This window comes from Vespula pensylvanica, chromosome 8, assembly GCF_014466175.1.
Source record: "Vespula pensylvanica isolate Volc-1 chromosome 8, ASM1446617v1, whole genome shotgun sequence".
Classification (NCBI taxonomy): Eukaryota; Metazoa; Arthropoda; class Insecta; order Hymenoptera; family Vespidae; genus Vespula; species Vespula pensylvanica.
In genome coordinates this window covers 7,912,783-7,940,127 of record NC_057692.1, presented here as the reverse complement: position 1 = coordinate 7,940,127, position 27,345 = coordinate 7,912,783, and the positions used below count along the sequence as shown (strand labels likewise).

Below are 27,345 nucleotides of genomic sequence, written 5' to 3'. Positions count from 1 at the left end.
TTACTATAGTTACGCGTGTTATTACATATAATATTACATTGTTATGCAGTTCGCATTTCTTTATCCCATTTTTCATGAGTGTCGAGTATCGTTGAGTTTCCTCCCGGAAGTCTTTTACGAAGTCGATAGAAATATTCCCTGTGATTCCCCTTGTGATTTCGATATTCAGGCAGATTAGAGGGGAAAAAAGGGGGTTGATGCCGACGACGACGACGACGATACGTTGTCGAAGGTATCGTTGGAATCTAAATTTACGGTGATCATCGACTACTCGTCAAGGGAATCCCTTTAGGTTTATTCCCTCTAGGGCTTGTGGTACAAGGCATCGCAAAAGGAACGAATTTCTACTTGAATCGGACTGACTGATTCTGATACGTTAGTTCGTACGTCACGACTGGTCTTAGAGAATATTTTATTCATTTGTCGCGAGTTGAGATCCGTTCGAAATTGTTCTCGATATTCGCGAAATATTTGTTGATTCGATTTCTTATCTCTTTGGAAAGAGGGACTTTCGGACCGGTATGTATCGAACGATCGGTGGTCGCTATACGTTTTCTTTTTCTTTTTCCTCTTTTCTTTCTTTCTTTTTTTTTTTCTTTTTTTCTTTTTTTTCTTCTTATGAAGAGTAGCGAAACGTAGACTATTTTCTAGGGTTACCAAAAGCTAAAGTAGTTGGTGCATTATTCAAAAGTGTTTTAGCTTCAAATCCGCTTTATCGATCTGGCGAAAGGAGATAAACTTCAAACGAAGGAAACCTAAGTGATTTTTATAAAGACAACATTTTCATCTTACTTTACTTATCCGCTTGGGGGGGAAAAAAATCGTTCTATATTCCTAAAAAAAAAAAAAAGAAAAAAAAAGAAAAAAGAAAAAGAATTTTCAACGTCCAATGAAATGCTTTTTATTCCAGGTTTCTCTATCTTTCTCTTTCTCTCTTTCTTTCTCTCTAACTCGCGAACCTCTAACGCCAATACCAATTCTCGTCATTAAATTGTAATTTTCTTTCGCGATAGCATAAGTTTATTAGATACTTTAGATCGCGTATGAAACAATTAGAACGATTACGTTCATCGTGCATGGTGCACAAATTCGATCGAGTTAATTCGAGGATGCTTGCATTGGAACTTTTATCGTTTGAAAGCTCATCGCGTATCTGCGATCATTGTTAATTATATTACGTACGAACTTGAGAATCCATTTTAACAGGTAATCTGTTCGAAAGATTCGTTTTCAATCGATCGATAGGAAAGATTTTATATAAAAATGATTAAAAACGTGTCGTTTCTATAAACTCGTCGAAACTCTTTTTAAATAATCAAATTTTGGAGGTACATGTAGATAAGATTTTTAATAAAGTAAATGATCGATTTAATTTTTTACTCAATTACAAGTTCTTTCTTGTAAAATGTTGAAAAAGTAATTACCTATTTACGTGGTTAATAAATATATTTGCTGCTTACGTAAAATCGCATCTTAATGTTTGGAAGAAGGACTTTGTAGTTTGCATTATGGACCAGTTTCATCCATCACTCTGTCCTTTACGCTTTGACACACTCCTACGTCTCATTATTTTTAATGAGGTACGTTTGTAGGAAACCGTACCGTCTAAAGAATTCTCTCCCTTTTCCTCGTTTTCTTTTTCTCTCTTTTTCTATCTCACAGTTTCTTCCCTCCCTCTTACATCCTTCCCTCCCCATTTCCTAAGATTTTCCAACATTACGATCGTTCCAAATTTATTTATTTTTTCTTTTTCTTTTTTCCTTTTCCTTTTCTTTTTCTTTTTCTTTTCTTCCATATCTCATAAATGCAAGTAAAAATTAAAATATCGCTGATTAAAAACGAACTATTAATATATTCGAAATGACAATTTATTGGATCACGTTTCGTTTTCGATAATAATCTCACAAACCACGAATAGAAAGCCAGATGAAATTCTATATGCTTTATTATCGACGTGATCGTAGAACAGTAACAACGTTGAAATCCTCTTCTGTATTTCTCCTTCAAGAAGTGACGGACAATATCGGGATGATTACTTTGTCGTATTGCAAGGTGTCACGAAAATATTTTGATTTAAAGGAGGAGAGAGAGAAAGAGATAGAGGTAGATAAATAGATAGATAGATAGATAGATAGGTAGATAAAGATAGGAATCATTCGAAATAATTGGAACGATAATTAATAGGAAAGATAATTAATTTTCTCTCTCTCTCTCTCTCTCTCTCTCTCTCTTTTCTCATCCGTAAAACTTTGATAATAAATTTGAATATATTCGAATATACATTCATTCCTATCTTCTTTATAAATATCTCTGCTTCTTTAGGTATTAGAAAGAGAGAAGATTTAGAAAAAAGATAATTTATATGGTGAAATTTATTGTGTATAATTTAAATATCAAGGTGTCGAAAGTTTCGTTTTTTATATTCCTTGCACTTTCCTCTTTTTTCCGGGATTTATCAAAAAAACATTTACAACCCTCGGAAGTCTCGTAAATCGTAAGACAAAGAAAAGAGAGAGAGAGAGAGAGAGAGAGAGAGAGAGAGAGAGAGGGAGGGAGGGAGGGAAAGACAAAAATAGAAAAAAGTAAGTCGATATAAGGATTCTCGCAAAGTTTTCACCTTCGTATCGGTTCCTTTTCCTACCGACTGGCATTCTTTACATACTACGACGATCTTAACGAAAGTTTTCTCGTAAAACGTACCTCATTTCCTTCATTTCGAAGATTCTTATGTCGTGTGATTATGTGGACCAATTCGAATACATTTTATATATACGTTGTGTATGTGTGTACATACATACATATATGTGCACACATATACTTATATACATATATATACACACTCATATATACATTCATCATATATACACACATATATACATATATACATACACATATATACACACATATATATATATATATACGCATGAAACTTTAGATAAAAATTGCGAGAGACTCACGAAGAAATTGCAAAGTACTTTTAGTATGCGAGATATGGTTACGAAACTCTGTGCAATCTAATTACACATTGCGAATTTATTGTAAGAATAAATTCTTCTTTGGATCTGTTCATATTATTTGGCGAAATTACTCGACTTATAGGATTTGTTTAGTATTTCTTTCTTTCGATTTTTTTTTTCCCATTTTCCTCATTCCCTAGTACTTCTTATTTCTATCGTATAACTGTTTATTTTAATACTCGGATATCTTGCATAAGTATACATAAAAGTATACGTAAAAGTATACGTATGTATTTAAGTCTCTGACGTAATTTATTTCTCATTTTCTTTCGGATAATCTTATTATTTCGTTGCGTACTTTTCTCTGTCTTCTTGTTCTTTTTTCTATTCTTTTTTTTTTTTTTTTTTTTTTTTCTAATTTACTTGACACTCAATAATATGTCAAGATGTTTCGTAATTTTTCATGAAACACTTTACGAGATGAATTTGAAAAGACTGACGTCTTTTAATGAGGACAGTCCGTTAATTGAAGTTTGAATTGCATAACGGTGGAGGTTGCTTAGCGACAGGAAACTTAATCAATACGAAAAGGAACACTTCATATGATAATATCATTTCGTAAATGTAAATACACATTTGCATATTTTATGTGTAATACATGTGCATATACTTGTTTATGATTATCGTATCTACTTGTTGTTTTACATAAATTATATCTTAATATCGAACATACGTAAATTACAACTCTGAAAATTATGTTAAAAAATTAAAAGGGAAAGAAAGAACGAAGACAGAGAAAAAAGAGAAAGAAACCAACGAAAGGAATAGAAAAAAATAATAATTTCATGTCCTATGAATTTTTATCGATATTATATTTGATTAATAAACTTTCTAATTTCGTTCGATCGTACGGAATGGTCTCATTCGAAATTTCAACTCAGAATTACAAGGAGAAATTTAAGAAACCTGCCCTCGTCTTCTACGTTCGTTGGTTCACGATTTTAAAATGAATATATCGTGCAATTTGAAAGGGAGCTAAGGGAATCCCAGTTACTTAAGTGGGTCTCGCGAGTGGTAGACGTATAGAATGAAAAGAGGGGTTGGAGAAAGATTGGTAAGAGAGGTGGTAGACAGTAAGAAGATGAGTACATCAAAGGAAAGAAGGAAGGAGATTCCTGACCGAAGCGAAATTTCACGTTTTCGCAGCTACCTCTCTCTCTCTCTCTCTCTCTCTCTTTCTTTTTCTCTCTCTCTTTCTCTATCTCTCTCTCTTTCTCTCTCTTCCGTTTTCGCTCACGTTTCTTTACACGCTTTAGAGTCAGCGATTTTACGAGACTAGGGGTAGATTGGTGCGATATTGCGAGAACGGGCTTTTATGATGTCTCTCTCTTTCTCTATCTATCTATCTATCTATCTATCTATCTATCTATCTATCTATCTCTTTTTCTCTTTCTTTTGTCTTTTTCTCAAGATTATATTTTATTTTAATAACCATATAAAACGTCCAATCTTTGTTCGTCGTTATAGATCGTTTTTGATGATGATTAAAAATAAAAAAAAAAAAATAAAAAAAAAAAGAAGAAAAAGGACAAAAAGAGAAAAGAAAGAGGAAAGAGAAAAGAAAATTACGATAGGAACAGTCGCGATCCATTTTTTTTTTTATTTTTCTTTTTTCTTTCTTCTACCATAGAAATTATTTTTGTTGACTGTTTATTGTTTTCGAATGTTCCTTTTATTATTCGGAATAAATAATAGAAGATTAATTAAATTTGATTTTTTTCTTTTCTTTCTCTCTTTCTCTTTCTCTCTTCATATTTTAATTCATATACGCTCGTCAGAAATATCAATTTGTATTTAAATTCACACCTTCTGAGCACGAAAGACGTCTCGATTTTTGCATCCTTTATCCGTGCACGTTTAAATGCATTCTTTGAGGCGATGCTAATTTGCATTTCGGGATATTAAATAGGAAGCGTAAGTTTCAGTAAACATTTACAATCTAAATGTATCCCTGTAAGTTACGACGGTAGAATAAATCTTCGCTCGTGCATAAGCAGTTTTTATTGATTTAAACGATATCCTATCGAATTAATAGGATTTAATAAATGTTTTGAAAAGTATAATAATATATTATAGAGTGTGTCAATATCTTGTAGGTACATATATGATTGACGATGTGCCTTATCGTTCGTTGCGATTTATCCTCAAATTTATTAAATTTAAACTGTCCTCTTTTATATATATATATATATTATTTAATAATATATATATATATACTATATTTTTATTTATATATTCTTATTTATATATACATACATACACACACATATATATATGCACACGTATAGAATTTTATTTTTTCTTATTATTAATACTCTTCCTTTAATTATTTCAAGATTGGTTTACCCTCGTACAGTTAATCCTCGTTGTGCGTGTTTGTATTTTGTTTCTTTTTTTTTTCTTTTTGAACAAGATAATAGTCCGATGATAAACACAAAATTTTCTTAAATCGTAAACTCTTAGATTCTAAATGATACGCGTGTCAACCGGTCGTAGTTTTGAGAAGAGACCTATGTACATATATATATCCGCGTGTGTGTACTACACTTCGATATTCTTAGCACGAACGAAAGCTTATTGCGCACAATTTTATACGAAAGCGTAGAAAACGTGGGAAGCAGACCTTATGGTAGGACCGCTTTTCGTAACTCACATTCCTCTTCTCGAAGGTTGCATCAAACTCTCCTTCTCTCTTTCCATCTCTCTCTCTCTTTCTCTCTCTTTCTCTCTCGGACTGATGTTCTGTTTACATTGGAAGACTTTTTCTTACAAGGGTACATCAGCAGCACGCGCAGCTTCCAAATTTCGCTCGAAGGATTTCCTCTTTTTCCTTCTTGAACCTCGAACTTTTCACTTTTTTTTTTTTTTTTTTTTTCGTTACTTTCTAAGGAAAGTACCTTCTTTGGAAAAAATTTATTCACGATTTTTCTGACGTTCTAACATCAGCTTTTAAGACGCTTTCGTTGAGTAAGTCACGTTGAGAAAAGTAAAGTAACGACTTAAAGTAATGACGTTGTTGTTTGCATTGCGATTATTACGAGAAAACGTGAGAGAAAAATATTTCTGTTTCTTTCTTTTTCCTTTTTTTCGTTACAAAGATTTTTTATGTATGTACGGTGTATGGCGTATGTTTGACGGATTAACATTTTTATTTTGTTTATTGTTAGCCGGTTTTGTTCATATCGTTGAAAAGAAATATTTCGAGATTTGGTGTTAGTCCGACGACAAGTATTTACCCCATCTACTTTGAAACGAAGACCGACGTATTAAATATTCCATGTAAGCATTTTATCTAATGAGTGTTGCAAGTTTTCGCTTGCTTTTCATTCACTTTCTTTTTTCTTCTCTCTCACTCTCTCCCCCCTTCTCTTTGTATCGTCGTTTTCATCCGTTTACTCTTCAAACAAACTCGACTTTTCGTTCGGTGCTTGTACACGGGCAGAAAGGGGGATGTTATCGATCTAAGTGTAGAGTCTGGGAATTGCTTTTAAATGGAAATAATGAAAAATGTTAACATTCGAATAATAAATTAGTTACATCTATCTTACATATATCGAAAATATTTCTAACAAATTTCCTAACAAATAACTTTTGCGTCCTTTTAAACTTATCTTTTTCCTTTTTGTTATTAATTTTTATAGAAAATATTTCTTCGAAAATATTTCGTTTCTTTTCGAATAATTTTTTTTTTGCGTACAAGATGTTACATGAAAGATGTGGGTGTACAAATATAGATATAAAGGAGATGTAAAGGAGAATGTACTATATATTTTGAAATCTTTCTCTCCCCTAGGACTGTCACACAATGGATTATCTAGTATGACAGGTGAGAGTTCCATCACGGAACATTAAGTGTCCACTCTGTCGTGATTTCGGTTTTTATTGTACATTGAATCGTCGACGTTTGACTATTCTCATCGGCATATTTAATAATTCAACTCCCACGTGTCCAGTTGCTGTCAAACGCAATGCGTTTCGCGACGAACGGAGATCGTTATCTAAATGGCTGGCTCATTTAATTAGTAAAACTAACGAGATCGATCGAGTAATCATTATTATTTTCTCTTTTTTTTTTTTCTTCCCTCCTTCTGTTAATAATATCGAAAGTTTTAATAAAAATTATTTTCCAGTTCGCTCGTCTTTCACCAGGGAAAGATATAATAATTTGTTTCATGAAACGAAATATCAAATTTATTATTTTTAAGGTATTTATTTGGAATTATCGCGAGATAAACCCTATTGTGAAAACTTTCGCGCAAGGATGAATATAAACGTTTTTAAATTAAATATGAAAAATTTTCTATGTTTATCACTCGAAATAACATATTCCGAATGAACGAACATCAATAAAATTGTGTTTTTTTCTCATTTGTTTCCTTCTCGTTCGTTGTTATTAAAATCAGGTTAAACATGTGTGAAATACGATTTATAGAAAGCAACAGTAAAGTAAATAAAGTATTTAACAAGATAATCAGTCGAGAGAGGTATAAGTTAAATTACGTAGATAATTGAAATTCGTAAATTAAAAAGAACGACTTTTTAATTTTCATTACAAAAATAGACGGATTGAACATAAAGTTAATTATATTTTTTAAATTAAATCCTTTTTTCGTTCTTTCTTTTCGTGTTCCTTTTTCCTTTTTTTATTTTTATTTAACGGTATTTATATAAACTTCAGTTAATATTCTTCCGGTAATTCACTTTTCCACTTGATGAGTTTACCTCCAAGAATAATAAGATCTCTCATCCCGATTCTTTCGTGTCCTTTCATTAAAATATTCAATTAGAATTTCCTCGTTCTCGAGAGAACACTAATTCTTTTAGGTGAATATATAAGAGTACCGTTATAAGAATTATAACTAAATGAAATATATATATAACAATAGCCAAGATTTATTCATTTTGGAACAGAACTATATACGAAATGGATTTCCCTTTCGACAAAACAATATTTGGGCGGTCAATATTCGTGAAATTTTTCTAAGTAAAAAATGTAAACATACGTACATACATACGCAAATACATTTATACAAACATAACAACGGATAGTGGAAGCATCGTTGCGCACAGCTGTTTGTTTGCGAATCGTCCGCTAATAAACGCCTGGTGTATGGTTACCATAGGATCTTCTCGTATCAGACACTCCCCTTTAATATTGTGTCTGCTCCTGAACGTGCGAGGCATGAATACAAACGTCCATTTTCGTGACATTATCCGGTGCATTGAAAAGAGGCAAGGGAAGGTAAAGAAGAAGAAAAAGAAAAAAGAAAAAAAGGGGGAAAAAATAAAGGAAAAAGAAAAGGAGAACGAAAGAGAAAGAAAAAGAAATGTAAAGGAAAGAAAAGAAAAAAGGTAGAAAGAAAGAAAGAAAAGACTTCTTTCTTGAAGCACGACGAAACGCGAGAAGAGCAAACAAAGGGTAAGATAAGACTGTGGGTAGGAAGCATATTTTCCGTGCAAGTTATATAACAAAATGGTATTCCTTCTTACCTTTTTTTCTCTTTTTCAAAAATTCCGCGAAGAGCAAGAGTAAGAGAGTGTATACGTATGTATATATGTGTATATATGAGAGACAGAGACAGAGAGAGAGAGAGAGAGAGAGAGAGAGAGAGAGAGAGAGAGAAAGAAAGAGAGAGAGCAATATCCCACTTGAAGACATTTTCTTCATTCTCGTGTAGTCACGGTGTAAACCGGTGAAAGATGTTAATAAGGTTGAAACGGAGCCCCTCTCTGAACATCTCGTAGCAGCAGAGCGGTCTCATCGGTGCCGTAAGGGGATGAAGAAAACGAGGTGGGGCGCGCGAATAGCAATCTAGGAGGCGTGCTAGGTGGTAATTCACTATCCTGAGGGCAAAGTCAAGAATTTCACCTAGCACGAACGCTAAGCTGCTGCTGCTGCTGCTGCTGCTGCTGCTGCTGCTACTGCTGCTGCTGTTGCTGATGCTAGCATTGCTGCTGTTGCTGTTGCTGCTACGCTATCGCTACCGTAGCTGTTGCTGCTGCTACTGCTGCTGCTTTTGCTGCTGCTTTTGCTGCTACTTTTGCTGCTACTGGTAGTCGTGATGATGGTAGGGTTGGTGGTGGTGGTGTTGCTACTTCTGCTTTGCCTTCCCTTTTGACGACGACCTTTTCCCTCGGGCTGTTTGGCTCATTTGCCGCCCGACTTGTGCGCGTGAACCTTTTGACGTATCCTTGCTTGCGTCTTACGACTCTTTTCCACGTCGCCGTGCTCGTTTATTGACTCTACCCTCTCTTTTTTTCTTTCTCTCTTTCTCTCTCTCTCTCTTCTTCTTCTTATTCTTTCTCTTCTTCATTCTCTTTCTATTTCCCTTTCCACTTCTTGCTTCTTGCCTTGTTTTAATCAAGCTTCACTTGGCAAACGTCTCTATCACGTTTAGATAGGGATACCTTGGCTGTTGGATAACACCTTAGGGTTCAGAAGGTTTACCAGTTACTTACTCGTCTGTATGACAGTTATAAGACGATCATACTTTTTCTTTTTCTTTTCTTTTCTTTTCTTTTCTTTCTTTTTTGTTTTTTAATTTATCCATACTAATATTATTAGAAAGTTAAAAGTTTCTCGTTGGTATCTTTCTTCTTTCTTTCTTTTTTTTTTTTCTTTTTTTTTTTTTGAGCGGAGGTTTATATATATATATATATATATATATATATATACGTGAGGTTAAAGTTTGATAAAGTTATGAAAAATGTTTAAACGATTTTAAACTAAGATTAAGGTGGACACGTGCGAATCGGAAATTGTTTCTTTCTATTTTTTCGTTTGTTCTTTTTCCTCTCTTTCTCTTCTTTCTTTTCTTATCTCGCAAAACATTATCCTTTTGTCTTTATCGTTATTATTACATTTACTGTTTTTTTTACAAGATATTTCGTTGAACGAGGAAAGCTCGAGAGTTAAGATTCGTCAAACTTCAAAGGTGTCGGATACCTTTCGAATTTTTCTTACGGTCATAAAGGGACGGTTCCCATGGAAACCTCTTGCGATAATGCGATCTTACCGTGGCTATTACTTACTGTCTTTTACTTTTTTATTAGCCATTATTTTCTTTTTATACTTCGGCCTCGGATTACGAGAAGTTTATGTCTTGGTAAAAAAGGAAAAAGAAAAAGAAAAAAAAAAAAAAACGATAGGATTAAGAACGTGTCCTTTATTCCTTTTTTGAAAAAAAAAAAGAAAAAAGAAAACTTTTAAAAATTAAATATATTCAGATTCATAATCGATCTGAACAAAATTTTTAGATATATAAAGATAAATGAAAAATAAATATTTTGAAATATAATTACTGGAATGGATTCGTTTTGGCGAGACCAAAGTTTGCTTTCGGATATCCCGAATAAACGATAAAATAGGCTATAATATATGCTTTCTCTTATGTATACAAAATTTCCATGTAAATCGGTTTTTGAAACGACGAGTGATTACATTGATTTTGATGTTTACAATAATCCAGCGGTGACGATTAAATGTAATTTTGAACAAATATAGAATATACTTAGGTATATACAAAGGAGCAAACGAACGTTCCTTTTCCTTTCTTTTTTTTTTTTTATTCTTTCAAAGATAATAATTAAAATATTTGAAAAAGTAATTTATTTCGATAAAATTTGCCAAATCGTTACTTGGAAGGACGAAAAATGTTGCAAAAGTTTCTTTATTCGAAACAACTTCGTTTCGATACATTGTCCAACTTTAGATTATTTCAACAGTGATCAATGAGTCCGACGTTAAGAAAATTCAGAATCGTGACAGCGATTTGTCTTCGACTTCGAGAAGCGAATTGTAGATTTTCTCGGTCCGTTCTTTTCCTCTGACACCGAATTTCGTAGTACACAGAGTGTCTCGAAATCAAGGAGAAACAAAGTTTTCGCGTTTCGGGACGACTTTCATTGTATAACTTATTCAATGAAAGCTTGGAAGCACGTTTCAGTTCACGTTTGTAGTGTATGCTATAGAAATTCTCGAAACGCTCGTGTACTGTTGAAATAAATCGAAATGGCGACATGTGGATTGTAATTAGAGAGAGAAAGAGAGAGAGAGAGAGAGAGAGAGAGAGAGAGAGAGAGAGTGTGTGTGTGTCGATCATACTATAATATTAATTCTATTTTTCTTCTATTATGTATAATACTACACATAACAGTATCTTCTATCATGTATAATAATCAATTAACTCGATGAGTATTCAATCGAGAGATTTTACACGAATGTATTCATCCAATAATCCTTTACACTTTTTTTCTATTTTAAATAATAGATAAAGAAAAATTCATTGTCAGGATTTTCTTATCAAATATTTTACTCTCTTACAAGAAAAACTATATTAACAAAAAAGAAAAAAAAAAAAAGAAAAAAAACTATATTTTCAATTTTTATAAAATATTACAAAATAAATACTGCGATCTTCTTCTAAACCTATCATCTTATTCCGATAATTCGCAACTCGATGAATTAATTAATGCAAGGATAACAATATCCTCACGTATAGAAAATTATTTCAACATTTTCGACTTTCTTTCTATCTTGTAATTAAAAATGAAAGGATCCGTGATACCGTCGTCTCTCGTGATACCTTCTCTCAGTACGAGAAGATTTTTTCGGATCGATATAGAGTAAGGAGCTCGATTTGAAGAGATTTTCTTTTCTTTATTTTGTCTTTTTTCTTTTTTCTTTTTTTAAATTCGAATAGCGGTCGAATCGCTTAGCGAACGAAGGAAACATTTCCGCTTCCTTCTCGTCTTCCTCTATGGTCCATCAATCGTCTTTTTCGCTGGCCATGTTATATCCTCTAACGGATCGTAGACGGCTACGGGATTCGTCCACGTAATCACAAGTTCAATCCACCTCGTAACTTCCTTTCGCGGAGTGTAATTTCCAGGCCCTTAAACGATTCCCTCTATCTCTTTCTCTCTCTCTCTCTCTCTCTCTCTCTCTGTCTCTCTCTCTTTCTCTCTCTCTCTCTCTGTCTCGTTCTTCATAAGCTCTCTTTTCCTTTTTCTATTTCTTTGGCTTACTCGTACCTTTTCCCCAACCTTCGCCGTTATTCTCATCTTCCTTCCTTTTTTTATTTAAACGATTTCGAATCGCGTTAACGCGTACCCGCGACTTTGCCTTGACGAATTCCCAAGATTAAGGTAGTACGCGTAATCCTCGAGATTGCATTTCAATCTATTCGTAATAGTTCGCCCAAGGAGTTTTCTTCTTGTCAATCTTACGAGAGAGAGAGAGAGAGAATTCTAGAAGGACTGTTAAGAGTCAAGGAGTCAGATTTTCAGTTTCAACGATGAGATATCTTAAATCTCAAAATCTTACTGACTTAACGATTTCCTCTTTTACTGGAAAAAAACATTTTTCTTTCTTTCTTTCTTTCTTTCTTTCTTTCTTTCTTTTTCTTTTTATTATCTTTTCCTACATAAATGATACTTTGAAGACTAACAACATTATCTCATTTGTTACGTCGTTTCCTTGGATGTTTCAAAAAAAAAAGAAAAGAGACAGGTGCATATATATATATATATATATATATATATATATATATATATATATATATTAGGTCGATTACTCGCTAAGGAAAAGAGTATACGACGAGTTTGCGTATAGAATACTATAATCAGATAGTGTATGATCGTCAGGTAGTGACACGATCATTAGGATTTCGTAATCATTCAACAGAGACGTGTAATTACATCTTTTTAATGAAAATAATGATACAGATTGTTTTAATATTGACATTAATATCTTTGGGAAATAAATTGTCTCTCTTTTTTTTTTTTTTTTTACTATTATGCAATAACTTGCAATGTATATCTACATATAATAATTTTTTTCGGATTTATTATAATATATCGAGAAAAAGAAATAATATCATCATTTTTATAAGCTTAAGAGAAATGTCTTACGATTCGAAAGATTTTCTTTTTTTTTTTTTTTTTTTTTTTTTACAGAGAAAAGATTCGATATCTTCACTGCCAGGTTTCTTTTCTTTTTTTCTTTTTCTTTTTTAACGAAGTTCTTTACACTCTCAGCACGGTCTCTCGTACTCTCGGTGAATCATTGCATTCTGTTTGCCAAAATCCTATAAATACATCCCTACATACATCCTTTTCCTTCTTCTCTTTCCTCTTTTCGTATCTTTTTGGAAGAAATCTAGCGAGAAAAGAAGACCGTTCTTTTTCTCTAATGTTAACGTATATATTCACACATGTTCACGTACATACATTTTATATGTATATCCACCTATCTACGTATCGTTGGCATTCGTAACTTATCGATAAAACCTTCGGCCAAAGGGATGTCTGCAAATTCACGACTTTTCCGAACGTAGCCATAATTTATTATACCAGTGACGCCGGTTAGATTTACTAACACTTGTTGTCACCTCTTGGACTCGTTTGGACATGGATTTCTTCTTATGTAACTTTATCGATCGAAAGATAGATGTTAGAAGAGATAAAATACGAAACGATGAACCGTATTATAGATATTTTTGGAACAACGATTTAAAAAAAAAAAATATATATATATATATATATATTAGTATGTTTCTTTGAACATGTTGTTTTCTTTTTTTATATACACATAGTAAATATTAAGAATATCGATCGATCTTGGAAATAGTATGCAGTTGCTGAAAGATCTTTACAAAGTCATTATTATTATATATATCTTAAATATTCGCCAGTCTATCAATATTTTAGCAGATATTTCCAAATATTCGATCAGTCGAACTTTGTTGTAGAATAAAGCTTAATGTGTTATATATAAAGATTCGCGTCTTCGATATATTGAAAATTAATATGGAAATTGATCGAACCTTCTTGTTCTTTTTTTTAACTTGTTTCAAATTTTCGAAATAAATTTTTGAGGATGTACCTATTATATATTTATTTTGATAATGTACCTATTATATCGGCAGAGTAATGTAGGAATATTTTAGAAAGTCATTGTATAATATATATATATATATATATATATATATATATATATATCTCAGAAAATATCAAGTAGTGGAGTTCATTCGAAACATGAAGCACGCATCGTGAAATCTTATTACAAACCTCAGCGAGTTACGAGTACGCGAGTCATTGTCAATGAAGAAGGAGTAGGAGTAGGAGTAGGAGTAGGAGACGGAGAAGGATGAAGAGAAGGAAAAGGAGGAGGAGAAGGAGGAGAAGGAGGAAGAGGAAGAGGAGAAGGTGGAACAGGAATGAAAGGAGGTTGAGAGGGAGGTGAAGGAGGAGTTGACTTTGTAAAGCCCCACGGGCACTTTATCCTGGCGTCTTACTGCCGTTTACATAATATACATACATACGTACGTACGTACATACGTACATACGTACATACGTTGTCTCTTCCTGTGGCGATAAGTGTCATAAACACGTAGTTTTATGCGCGATAAAATGTAGCAGAGTACGTGGTTAATCTTGCAATTTTTTTAACAAAATTATTTCACTGTAAATCCGAACGAATAGGTGCGAACGAATGCGCATGCGCAAAACTAAAGTTACGCGAACTCGTGCGAACATTTTGATTCGACACTGTACTACATTATCATCGTGTTATTGGACAATGTAACGATGAGATTTACGCAGGCACAAATTTCATTAATACGCGTTATTTCGATGACATACATACGTAGATACACCCATGTACATATGTACGCGTATGTATGTTACATTAATATTCCAAAACTATTTCACGTTAAATCATTTGTCTATAACTGTGCATGGTTTTTCAGAATTTGTGAAAACCATGAAATACAAGGTAAATCCAGCCCGAATCTTTCTGATCAACGAACGACATTGACGTATTGACACTTCGTAGATCCATTTGTCTTGTTGAAATATCTTCAAAATCAAAAAAAAAAAAAAAAAAAAAAAAAAACAAACAAAAAAACAAACAAAAAATCAATCCTAGGAACAAGTATCATTTCCATGATAATCTATAAGTTAACAATTGAACCAAATACAAAGAACTTGTAACTGTAACTGTGCGATTTTTGAAGTTGTATCGTATCAATTCTGACACATTAAGATAATACAAGGAAGACGTAGGGTAATGAAAGATAATTGGAATGGAAACTGCCGTGTTGGATCATCGTAATGGAGTATCCTTGAAGGTCAGTCTGGTCCTAAGAGATTCTCGAATCTCCGATCAATCGTGAACGTTTGTTTAGGGGAATCCTTTCATTGCTTCGCGATGTTTCTCTCTCTCTCTCTCTCTCACACACACACACACACACATACAGTCTCTCTCTCTCTCTCTCTTACTCCTTCCTGCTCCTTCTTAGATAGTCTCGTCCTCGTTTCCTCTACTCGAGTGGCCAACCAAGCGGTCGACGTGTAAGGCTTCGTCGTCGAGGCACATTCAACAGGTATCTACACGACCGATGAGCTCGTGCAACCCCCCCTCCTCACCCTTTCCCTTCTCTCCCTTTCTCATTCTCTGATGTTCTCTCTCTCTTTCTTTCTCTCTTTCTCTCTTTCTCATTCATTCTCTCTTTCTCTCTCTCTCTCTCTTCGTTCAACCCTCTCTTCAGGCTCCATAGCATACTCCCCCACTCAAACAGACCAGCACTGATCCGCGCTCTCGGTCCAAGGACGCTTGCGTCGGCAAGGTAGACATCGCTCTTTCGACTTGAACCAACCGTTTCTCGGCAGTACGCCGTCGACCGTCGTAGGTGTTCGGTCTATTCGTTGACGGTATTCACGGTCCGATCTTTTAACTTATCGTTGATATAAGAACTTGAAAAAAGTGAACCAAGATATATATATATATATATATATTATATATAGGAAAGCTGTGGTGCGTTTTTAAATAATATACGAATAAATTAGAGTTGTCTGATTTGATAGAGTTAGTAGCGAATGGAGAAAAGAAAATTGTTCGACTAAGGTGAGAGAGAAAGAGAGAGAAAGAGAAAGAGAGAGAGAGAGAGAGAGAGAGAGAGAGAGAGAGAGAGAGAGAGAGAGAGAGAGAGAGAGAGAGAGGAGGTTAAAGAGATAAAAAGATAAAAGAAAAAAGAGATTGCTTCGGTTCCTGCAGATCGCATCGAAAATTTTTTCCTGTATCCTCCGAGGATATCAATTCATTCTCTTGGAGAGTTTTTTCGGTAAGGGAAAACAAAACTTCCTTCTCGATTTTTTCTTTTTTCTTTTTTCTTTTTTTTTTTTTTGTTCTTTTCTTTTCAACGTTCGTAATCCGATTGACTTGGAGTAACTCTAACTTGTAGTAAATCTCATGGTATTTCCGATAAAAGTGAGCGTTAGGAAGAAGTAGATGAATGGATCTTTACTTTCGTTTTCGTTAGAATGAAAGTATGTTCGATGGAAATGAAAGTTAGATCCTTCGCAGTTACCGTACGTAATTGTTATCGCTTAATTATATACACAGCAAGAAAATGATATATTGCAAAATGTTTTTTTTCTTTTTCTTTTTCTTTTTTTCTTTTTACATGCGATTTATAATAAAGTCAATCAGCTTTCAAGGAAATACGGTTCGTTAAAATTGAACCGACGACAAATTTTGACCGAAGGGGAAAACTTTGATCGACTAATGCATCGAATGTAAACTTTGAGTATCACTTTGTTTGCTTTTGTTAAGTGTGCGCGGTGAATTTTGATTTAGCCGATGCGTTACGGCATCGTCTCTCTTGATTGGCTTCTTTGTCATTGGTGAACGTGCTCCCGCGCTTTCGTCGAAGAAAATTGACAACGAGAAAGAGGTGTGTGTGTGTGTGTGTGTGTGTGTTGATACAGAAAAAATTCTGACCGTGTTGTTATTCGATTTAATTATATTTGTCAGGTTAAATATCATATTGTTATTCTCAATATCATATTTAATAGTCTCTTTTTTTTTTCCTTTTTTCTTTTTTTTTCTCTCTATACGAAAGTAGACATTTATAAAATATATTAACAACGTAACATAGACGTCATCGCGTTTCTACGATAAAAATAGAAAAAAGACGAGACGGATCGGAAAGTTTACGAACGAAATGTCGTACTAATTAAAAAAGAGTTAATAATGTCAAATGAGACGTTGATTTTCTTTTCTATTTTTTTCAATTCTTTTTTCCCTCAAATTCTCGACGATTTATTTACAAATTTTCTTTGGACTTTCTCGATGTAACTCGGCAGTCTTAACTTGATTATGAAACAAAGTTCCTATGTAAAGTGCTTTAAACTCGATCGCGACTTAGACGGGAATTAGAATTCCAGTGATGGCACATTGGAAAATATATACGTACGAAGATAGATTCCGTGTTAGCGAGTTACGATGGAAAATCGTTCGAGATTAATGATAAGTGGTTGATGCATGGAATCCACGGAAATGAAATTTTGCACGATACGTCGAAGAATTCGATAATGTTTTTCGAAATAGATCGATTAGAGTTGTGCTGTAATAATGTCCTTGCTCGTTTATGCACGGTTATAATTGAAAAAACAAAGTTATGGAATATCAAGGCAGAAAATACACATGTGTTTGTAAAATTTCTCTCTCTCTCTCTCTCTCTCTCTCTCTCTCTCTCTCTCTCTTCCTCTCTCTTGTTCTATCTTTTTTTTGTTTCATTTTTTTTTTGTTCGTTCGACTCTCGATCGAATATCGATTCGAGGAGTATAAAGAGTCCTCTTGGTTCTCGAGATATTTTGTCGAGTTGCCTCGCATGGAACTGATTTTCGAAGGGAGCTATTTTTCTTTTCACAAAATTCACTCAACCGCGGCACGGATAATCGATCGACGGTCACGTATTCGATCGCACGTGCTACGAAATAATTACGTGTGTCTCGAGAAATCGAATTCTTCTTAGCTTACGACGCGGACCTCGCTTAGTCACTCGAATGCGTGCCTTGACCTAAAGAGATCCTTTTCGTTTCTTTTACGATTACTTCGTTGACTTTCTTTTGAGATACGAAGGATCCTCGTTTCTCTCTTATGTCCTCCTTTTCGTTTCATATATATGTATGTATGTATGTATGTATGTATGTATGTATATAAAAGAAAAAATTAACTTGAAATAAAATTTATTTTCGTTCTAAAAATCTATATAGAAAGAAGAATGATCGATAAATTAGCCCTACTTATGAATTAATCATTAATGTATAAAATAAATTACATACATAAATATACACATATTAATGAGAAGTTTGGCAAACTGTTCGGAAGGAGTATGTAAATTAATTTCGATGAATAATTTAATGAAATGTTTATTTTTTGCAAAATTACACAGTTTTTGCAAATTTACACGACAACCTTGTAATTTCGTTCCTTTATATATTTTTTAATTCTTTATTCTTATTTTATTTTATTTTATTTTATTAATTTATTTTATATTTTCTTTTTTTTTTTCTCTCTCTCTCTCTCTCTCCATATAACGCCGTCTACTCTATCCCCATTTTATCAAGCATGCCAAAAGTTTGCACATTGCAGCACTTTATACAAAACCGAGGAGAAGTCTGTCTTCTTATAAGGAAATTCTTCAATTCTCTCATTCCACATTCTTTCTCACGTTGTCTTGCTCCCCTTTTTCATTCTTTACTTTATTTCGCGCATGCTCTTCTTCAGTATCGATATTTTGGTTTATATCGATGACATATTTTCAAACGTTACATTGATTATCATAACAAAATTTCTATTCATTACATTTTATTAATTTTTCTTTATTGGCAAGGCAACGATGTGTTTATTACAGTTCGAAATAATTTCTAAAATTTTAATAGCGTATAACATGATCCGTTAACCGCACATCTATCTCTAATTTTATTGCATATTTTCGCATGGCAAATCGAACGATTTGCATTCGTATTATGATTCTTCTCGTTCGTTGTTTATTACGACGAAAATCATTGACAATAATTATCTTTTTTCTTTTTATTTTTTTTCGTATTTCGATTTAATATTTTGGAATAACAACGATTACGATTTTTTACTTTTTTATTTATTATTTCATTATTAACCGTATTGTGCGATGAAAAAATAAATAGCTAGATAGATATTTTTAAAAAGTTTACTCTTGGTCGTGTGTAATATCTTTCGTAATTTTTGATTAACTTGAACGATCGAGTATCAAAGAAAAGGCAAAAAGAAAAATAAATTAAAAGTGTAAAGATATAATAGATTTTTTCTTTTTTCTTTTCTTTTTTTTTTTTTTTAATTATCTTAACTTTTCAAGATCTTATTTCGTTTAAGATGAAACGAAAAGAGTTTGCTTGAAACTTTTCGAAAGAGTAAGGAGAAAACGTGAAGTAGATTTAACGAAATCCTTTACGAAAGGACGTTCGGCAGAATTCGACGTAAAATTTAAGTCCGCTTATGCTTAAAATCGTATTAAAGCTTCTCGCGAGGTAGTGTGCTCGCGTTGATACTTTGCGATTTAATTCCCACGGCGATGCTTTTGTTATATGCCGTTAAATTCGTCTCTACGTTATCCGTGAGATTGCGCCATAGAAAAGTTTACGATCCTTGGCTGAGAAATGGCAATGGTGATACATCCAGGAAAGCAAAGATTTCCTTACGAAATATGTTTATAAACCTACTGCAATCCGTGCTAAATGTACAGAAAGAACGAACCGATTCCCTTTTCTTCAGCAACATAAAAATAAATAAGATACTTCACTGACAAGTACTGTCTGAAGTTTTAGTATATTTATATATACAATATAATATATACAACATAATATATAACACAGTTTTTATATACAATAGTATAATATAGTAGTATAATATTGAAACAGTTCAATGAAATTTGCATTGTTTTAACATTGAATTTATTTTAATTTTTATTATATTATTGTTCTTCTTCTTCTTCTTCTTCTTCTTCTTCTTCTTCTTCTTATTATTATTATTATTATTATTATTAAAATGTGATTTTTCTTTTTTCGAATAAAACAATATTAAAAATTTCAATTACTCATTAACTGTCATATTATTACAGTAGTAATTAACCGTAGTATTGCTAAGTTAGCATTAATATTTAATTATTTCAAAATAATCAATTTTATTGAAAATTTTATCATCTATTAATACAATATAATTTTCATACAAATAAATATAAAAATATAACAAATTTTAATTACTTATTAGCCAATCTATTACACACACACACACACACACACATACATACATACATACATACATACATACATATATATATGTACAAAGAAAATAATTAGTTTGTTGATTGGTTAATTATTAATAATTATCCTTATGCTTAATAAGGTCGGTTGCTTAGAAATAAGATTTTGGTTGAATCAAGGAAGATACAAATTTACGACATAATTGGGAGTTAATTATTCCGGAAAATTAAACGAATTGCAAACTCATTTCTTCACTCTCCTCCAGTCTGACATTCGTCTTCCTTTCTCTTAGTTTTCCTTCGTTCCTCTTCGCTCACGGTTATTCGGATTTAAATAATCGTGCTTCTTATTAAAGGACGTCCCGTTTCGAAGGTAAGGTCAACCAGTTTTTACCAATACGATCTTGCTCCACAAAGGTATTTTTCAACGAGCAAGAGAGAGAGAGAGAGAGAGAGAGAGAGAGAGAGAGAGAGAGAGAATTACGGTCAAATATGTGTTCGTGCGTGTGTACGAAAGTAGTGTGGTGTGTGTATAAAAGAGAGAGAAAGAAAATGAAAAGGGACAGAGCATAACCACCATTGTGGTAACCGAGAGAACTCAAACTTTCCACCATGATGAATGTTCATCGAGAGAGAGAAAGACAGACAGAGGTAGATAAATAGATAGATAGAGAGAGAAAGAGTGTGTGTATGTGTGTGTGTGTGTGTATACATACATATATTTACGTGAACATGTATTATATACATTCGTTATTGAGCACTTACTGAAAGATTATCATATCGTGAAACTCGTTGTTATCCGAATTATTATTATGTATGTAAATACAATGAGTATATATATACATCGTACATACACGTACGCACGCATATGCACGCATACATCGGTAAATGATTATCTTGAAAGAAAAATATAAATAATTAATAGTAGTGTTATTTATTCTTTCCTCAGTAAATTAATTTATGATGTAATTCTTCTTACAAATTATAGGATCTATATTAATATTTGTTGTGAACATACGTAAGTTTATGTATTATACGTAGATAAATATGATTTTGATTACATACAATTTTTTCACGTAACATTCTTTTCCATCGGTATAGGTAGTTCTTTCCTTTCTTTTTCCTACAACGTAATTCTGGTATGTTGATGTACGAAATGACGTAGTAAATTTACTTAGTGTTTTGAAGGGGAAAAAAAAAAGGATCAGAAAAAAAGAAAAATCAAAATAAACAAATCGTTCTTTTACATCATATATGTAAAATCGATATTTTACCGGCGTTCGTTCGACGTTCTTTGTCGAAACAAGAAATACATACATACATGTATACATATGTGAAAGATAAACACATGATTTCGACATTGCGTTGATTGTTTATTCGTTTCTAATCTTGAGCTCGTTTTTCTCTCTCACTTTTTTGTTCTATTTTTCCTTCTTTCTTCTCTCTCTCTCTCTCTCTTTCTTTTTTTTTTGTATAATGTTCGACGTAACACGGATTTAACCTAGCCTTCGAGTAGTCAGTAAGTGGTGAACTTTCACAGAGATCGGTCGACATTACGGTACTCCTTTGTTCCTTGATCTTTGGCCTTCATCTTGATCCTTCGAGTAGGTAATCCGATTTACAAGTTAACTCTTTGGTATATATATACATATATATATATATATATATATATATATATATATATGTATAGAGTTTGGAATTTAATAAGATTGTTTACTTAATTGAAGAGATATAATAATATCATATTAGTGATATAAATTGCGAAAACAATTATTTAAGGAATTATAGAACGATTATTATAGGAATTTATAAGAACGTTTAGAATCTTTTATGATTAGAATAAGCAATTCTTTTCTTTTTTAATAATTTTTTAATAATATTCGTAATTAATATCTCGAGTATATAAAATCTAACTTTTTTGATCTCACGAAGTTTTTATTGTTGTTTGTTAGACGAAGGCTGAGAGGTAAGAAGAGAGTGTTATAAAGGATTTTGCGTACATGTGTGTGTGTGTGTGTGTGTGTGTGTGTGTGTGTGTGTGTGTGTAAGAGAGAAAAAGAAAGAGAGAAAAGAGACAGAGGTTTAGGAGAAAAGAGGGAGGTCGAGGTCGAGGATGAGGAAAGTAACGTTACGCATAATGAGACATCCGCTAATATTATCCCTATTAATAAAATGTAACCCTGTAATATCTGCATGAGAATGGCTAGCAGGAGAACTTTGTGGAAGGATTTATAGTGTAGGAATTGCGAGAAAGAATGGTTAGGAGGTTAGACTAGACAGCAAGAAGGTGATAAATGCACTTATTCTTCTATCCTTCTTCTCTTTCTTTTTTCTTTTTCTTCCTTTTTCTTCCTCTCCTTTTTATTTTTTTTTTTATTTTTTCTTTTTGGAGAAATGTCCGCTCGAATACCGCGACGTGGGTTACGATAGTAAAGGGCTTTAATTCAATTTCAAAACGTTTATTTCTTTGGTACTTACAATTATAATAATTTAAGAAAGACAGTTAATATTTATTTACATAAGAAAAAGAAAAAATGTATATATATATATATTTATATAAATGTATATGATTTATATTAATACAAAAAACAACATATTTTAACATTTTCCAACAGATTATAATATAGATAAAAATTGATATATATATATGAAATTTATAAATTTGGAGGAAAAAAAAAATATTATTAAATTATAAAATTTATATTATTATATTAATTTCATTAATAATAAAAATTATTAATCATAGTATAATTAACATTTATTTATAATAAAGGTAGTTATTTAGATTAATAATATTAATTTATTGGTTGTTAATTATTTTATTTAATTAATAATAATTATTTAATTATATAAAATAATTGAATGTGAAATATTTTTTTATATTTATTTTTAATTTTATTTTTATATAAAATATCTTCTTAAAATATCGATCTTAAAATTATATGATTGTAATACAATTAAATTATATAATTACATAATTGTAATATGTAATATTATTTTATCTTTCTATTTATTCTTTTCTTCTTCTTCTTCTTCTTCTTCTTCTTCTTCTTCATCTTTGTAGTAGTATTAATAGCAGTAGCAATAGGAATTAGAAATACGAAGTTGGTAGTAGAGATATAAATTTGAATAGCTTGTTAAAAAGTAAAACAGTAGTATCTTTTTGCGACATTAGCCAAGTTAACGCTTTTCTTTTGACGTAAATTCATTTAACTTGCTGTTAGTTCTCCGGAGAACGATTCGATTTAATCATTTATTATATTAATACGATTACCGAGTTTTGCTTACGACTTTCAAACTTACAATTTCGTTTCCTTTTTCGAGCAACTGTTACAGTAGTTGTGATCGAAGAATAAATTTAATCAGAGAGTCGAGCTGTGTTCAAAAGTTTTGTCTCGTTCGGTTGCTTTGACGTTTAGCATTGATTGAAAGATCATTCTTTTTATCTCCTCAGTCGTTTGTATCTCTTTCTTTTTCTCTCTCCCACACGATTACGTGCAACATTTGACCTTATTATCTTTCATCGACAATCGAGCTCGATTCTAAGCTCAATGTAAATCTGTGCCACTTAATTCTATTCTCTCTATGTCGGTCTCAAGTACTTTATCTATTGTTAAGATTAAACGTTGTCTTTATATAGATCGCAGTTCTATCTAGATAGATACGATGATTAAGATTTATGATAGTACGAATGACTTTTACCTTCGTATAATAATAACTTGTCATAATAATAACAACAACAATTATTATATTATAATAATTATTATTATAAATATATAATTAATAAAGTAATATATAATAATAATGATAATTATAATTATAATTATTAATATTGTTGCTATTATTATTATATTATAATAATAATTACATTACAATTAAAATGTTAACATTATTACAATAATAATTACCATTATATAAAAGCATTAATAATAAATAATAATGATAATATTAATATAATAAAAAAAATAATAATTTTCTTTTTTTTTTTTTTTTTATTTCATATTATCCTCATATTTTTTTTCAAACCGTGGGCTTAATGATTACAACTATTTCATTAAATCGACATGGAATATCATCAAGTACCTTTTTACGTAATTTAAGACAGTTTTATTTCTCTTATTCCTTTCTTTTTTTTTTTTTTGTTCTATTATCGTCGTGAAATTAGACTCGTTCGTATTAATCTTACGGAATCTATCGTTATATATTTGCCGATGTAAAGGAAATCAATATCGATTGGTATAGAAAAAGGAGAAAGATTTTCTTTTCTTTTCTTTTCTTTCCTTTTTTCCATTTTTTTCCCCTATAAACGTGCAAATTAACTTTTCCCAATCCGTAAATCGAAAAGTATGTACGTGCTGTCTCGTATAGGTTTATTCAGAAACGAGAAAGCAGTATTGAAGAGGGGAAAAGAGAGTAGCATAGGTAATGTCACCTGGTAATATCCAATTTTGTGAAATTTCCACAAATGAAATCCCCAGAGGACGATTTGGCATCGATTGTCATGGTAACAAAATTCTTCTGCTGAATCGCGGCGCCAACCTTTACCATGTATTAACGTTGATTGGTGGCCGAGTAAATTTTGTCGTTACGTTCATCCGGGTATATGGAATATGTATATCGTAAATATGCGCTTGCGTCACACACATGTACATATATGTGTCTATATAAAGGTTGTTCTTGTGGGAAAGGAGTTTCGACCGTCGTCGTGTCCTCACTGTTACGATCGATGATGAAATTGTGTGTGTATTTGTATGTACGTATGTATATATGTGTATGTATATGTGTGTATGTATGTGTGTATATGTATGTGTGTGTGTGTAGAGAACAAGCCGGTGCCAACTCACACGCTCGAAAGACTAAACGTATCGAATTCGAGAGCACGCTGCTTCTGCAATTTCTATTCGAGTCATTTACATGTTTCTACATATATAGATGTATATGTATGTGTGTGTGTATATATATATATATATATGTGTATGTGTATATATATATTTACGACGTACGTACGTAAGTACCTAGCAAGCAAAGATAGAAATAGCCATACGTGCGTGCATAATCTTACATATTGCCTTTTATTATCACTGCTCGTTCTTATAAATAAAAAAGAATGATGCGATTAGGATAATAATACGAATGTTTAATTTATTCCCATTTAAATATATTTTTCTTATCGATCATATTATTATTATATTTATTTATCGATTACGACCACATACTCGTAGAAACTTTGATTCTTTATCGTAGTATTGTTATCAGTCTCACTTTATTTATTTATTTATTTATTTTTTTCTTCGAACATGCGAGTAATTTTACTAATTTGTTTTCTTACTCTTTCTTTCAAGGTGACGCCTTCGTAATGTTTAATTTGTAGTCAGATTTTTCTTCTTGTTTTTTTCTTTTTTTTTTTTTTTTTTTTTTTTTACTTTGATTAGTTTATCATCGTTTAGGATGATAACGTAAGTTGAAACGAGCTTCGTGCGTATTCTTTACACACGAAAGTTTTTGTATACCGATTCTTAGAGATCGCTAATTTTATCGCTTTTTACGAAAGTATACTTTGACTTAAGTAACCGATAACTATAGACTTGTTCATAAATATTTAACAACAAGTTCTTATCTTATCGCGAATTATAAAGATGTTACTGTAATAGGATTATGAAGTTAATTAGCAGTAGTAGTAGTAAAGAATCCGACGATCTATTAAATATTAATTTTTTTTTTATTATTCCAATTCAAAATTTATGTTATTTATATATACAAATTTTATTATTCAGATTTGATTTTTTGTTTGAACAAATCGTTTCAATATTATCCTAAATTCTTTTTCTCAATATTTTTTCTTCTTTCCTCTTTTGAAATAATCAAATAACTAAATTAACCGATTTACGTAAATATATTTTACATAAATCTCACATCGATTATTATATCGTTCTTATCTTATAGAAGTAACATTGCAACAGGTGAATCCCGACATCTCGTTGTATCGACGGTACGACCTTTGACCCGTTGGTCACTTCGATCCATGGCGGTAACATCGAATGTCAGTTCTCTTCTTTTTCTTTTCTCCAATTGTCAGTGTCGTTTCTAAGCAATGATGTCATCCGTTTATCGATTCCCATTTTCAACTGAATAGAAAAAGAATAAAAGAGAGAAAGAAAGAAAAAAGAGAGAGAGAGAGAGAGAGAGAGAGAGAGAGAGAGAGAGAGAGAGAGAGAGAGAGAGAGAGAGAGAGAGAGAGAGAGAGAGAGAGGTAGAGAAGCAGAGGAAGTAGAACAAGGGTTAGTCATCCATGTCATAAATCATGTTGAACTGATCGGAACCTCTCTCTCTCTGTCTGTCTGTCTGTCTGTCTGTCTGTCTGTATTTCCTTCTCTCTCTGTGACTAATCTGTTGTCGTTGTAGCAAAACAAAAAAATAAAAAAAAAAGAAAAAAAAAACATAGAGGAAAAATAGAGTCAAGTATGTCGTCTCTTGAACGTATCAAGTCTGTCTGCTATCTGAAAGATATGGAAGCTTTAACTTTTAGATTATGAGGAACGAAAGAAAATCGCGAATAAAATATTGCATTGTGGAAGAAAAACAAGCCAATGGTGAAAAGCGTCGTGAATAAAGAGCAGCGATGCTTTGCCGTTTTCTTCCATCTTTCTTTTTCTTTCTTTTCTTTTTTTCTCCCTCTCCCATTCTCTCTCTCTCTCTCTCTCTTTCTGTACCCCTTTCTCCCCTCATTCTCTCCCCTTCCATTCATTTTTCTCTTTGTGTTACTCTTTTCATTTATTTTCTCCGTTATCCCTTTATATTTCGTTTCTTGCAAATTTGTAAATTGCTTTTAGGTTTTGACAACAAAGGGATAGATTTCGTTTGATGTAAAACAATTCTGTTAAGCTATTTCTGTTTCTATCGGAATTCGACTGATTTCAAGTATAATAGTTACACGAGATTCTATACGAAAATTTAATCCTTGAATTCGTGAATACTCTTGGAAGCTTGCGTTAGAAAGGACGAAAAGTTTAAAGATTTAGAGGAATTTAAAAAATGCTATGACAGATTTTAATGATAAAAATAAATTTACGAAGGACGAACGATGAAACGCGCGGACGCTTGGAATCGTTTCAAAGGATAAATTGTTTCTTGAATGAGTAGTGAAGGATGAGAGAATATGTTTTAATAATAGAAATGATACTGGCTGAGGGTGGAATGAGGGAGTGAGAGGAAATTATGCGAAAAGATTTTCAATGCTTCTTAAT

The 27,345-nt window shown here is 32.1% G+C and overlaps 1 protein-coding gene across 12 annotated transcripts in view; it reads left to right on the top strand.

Moving 5' to 3' along the window:
- LOC122631168 (venom dipeptidyl peptidase 4) overlaps positions 1-27,345 on the top strand; it is a 274,219-nt gene that overhangs the window by 8,921 nt on the left and 237,953 nt on the right. For 4 of the 12 annotated variants that reach the window (XM_043816499.1, XM_043816500.1, XM_043816495.1 and 1 more), the window contains exon 1: positions 15,692-15,924. The exons of 2 other annotated variants lie outside the window; for them this stretch is intronic. The gene's annotated coding sequence lies outside the window, so the exon portion shown is untranslated. Of the gene's footprint in view, positions 1-15,691; positions 15,925-16,009; positions 16,142-21,585; positions 21,706-27,345 lie in introns of those variants that run through there. 6 more of the 12 variants (XM_043816502.1, XM_043816498.1, XM_043816497.1 and 3 more) reach the window with 6 other exon arrangements.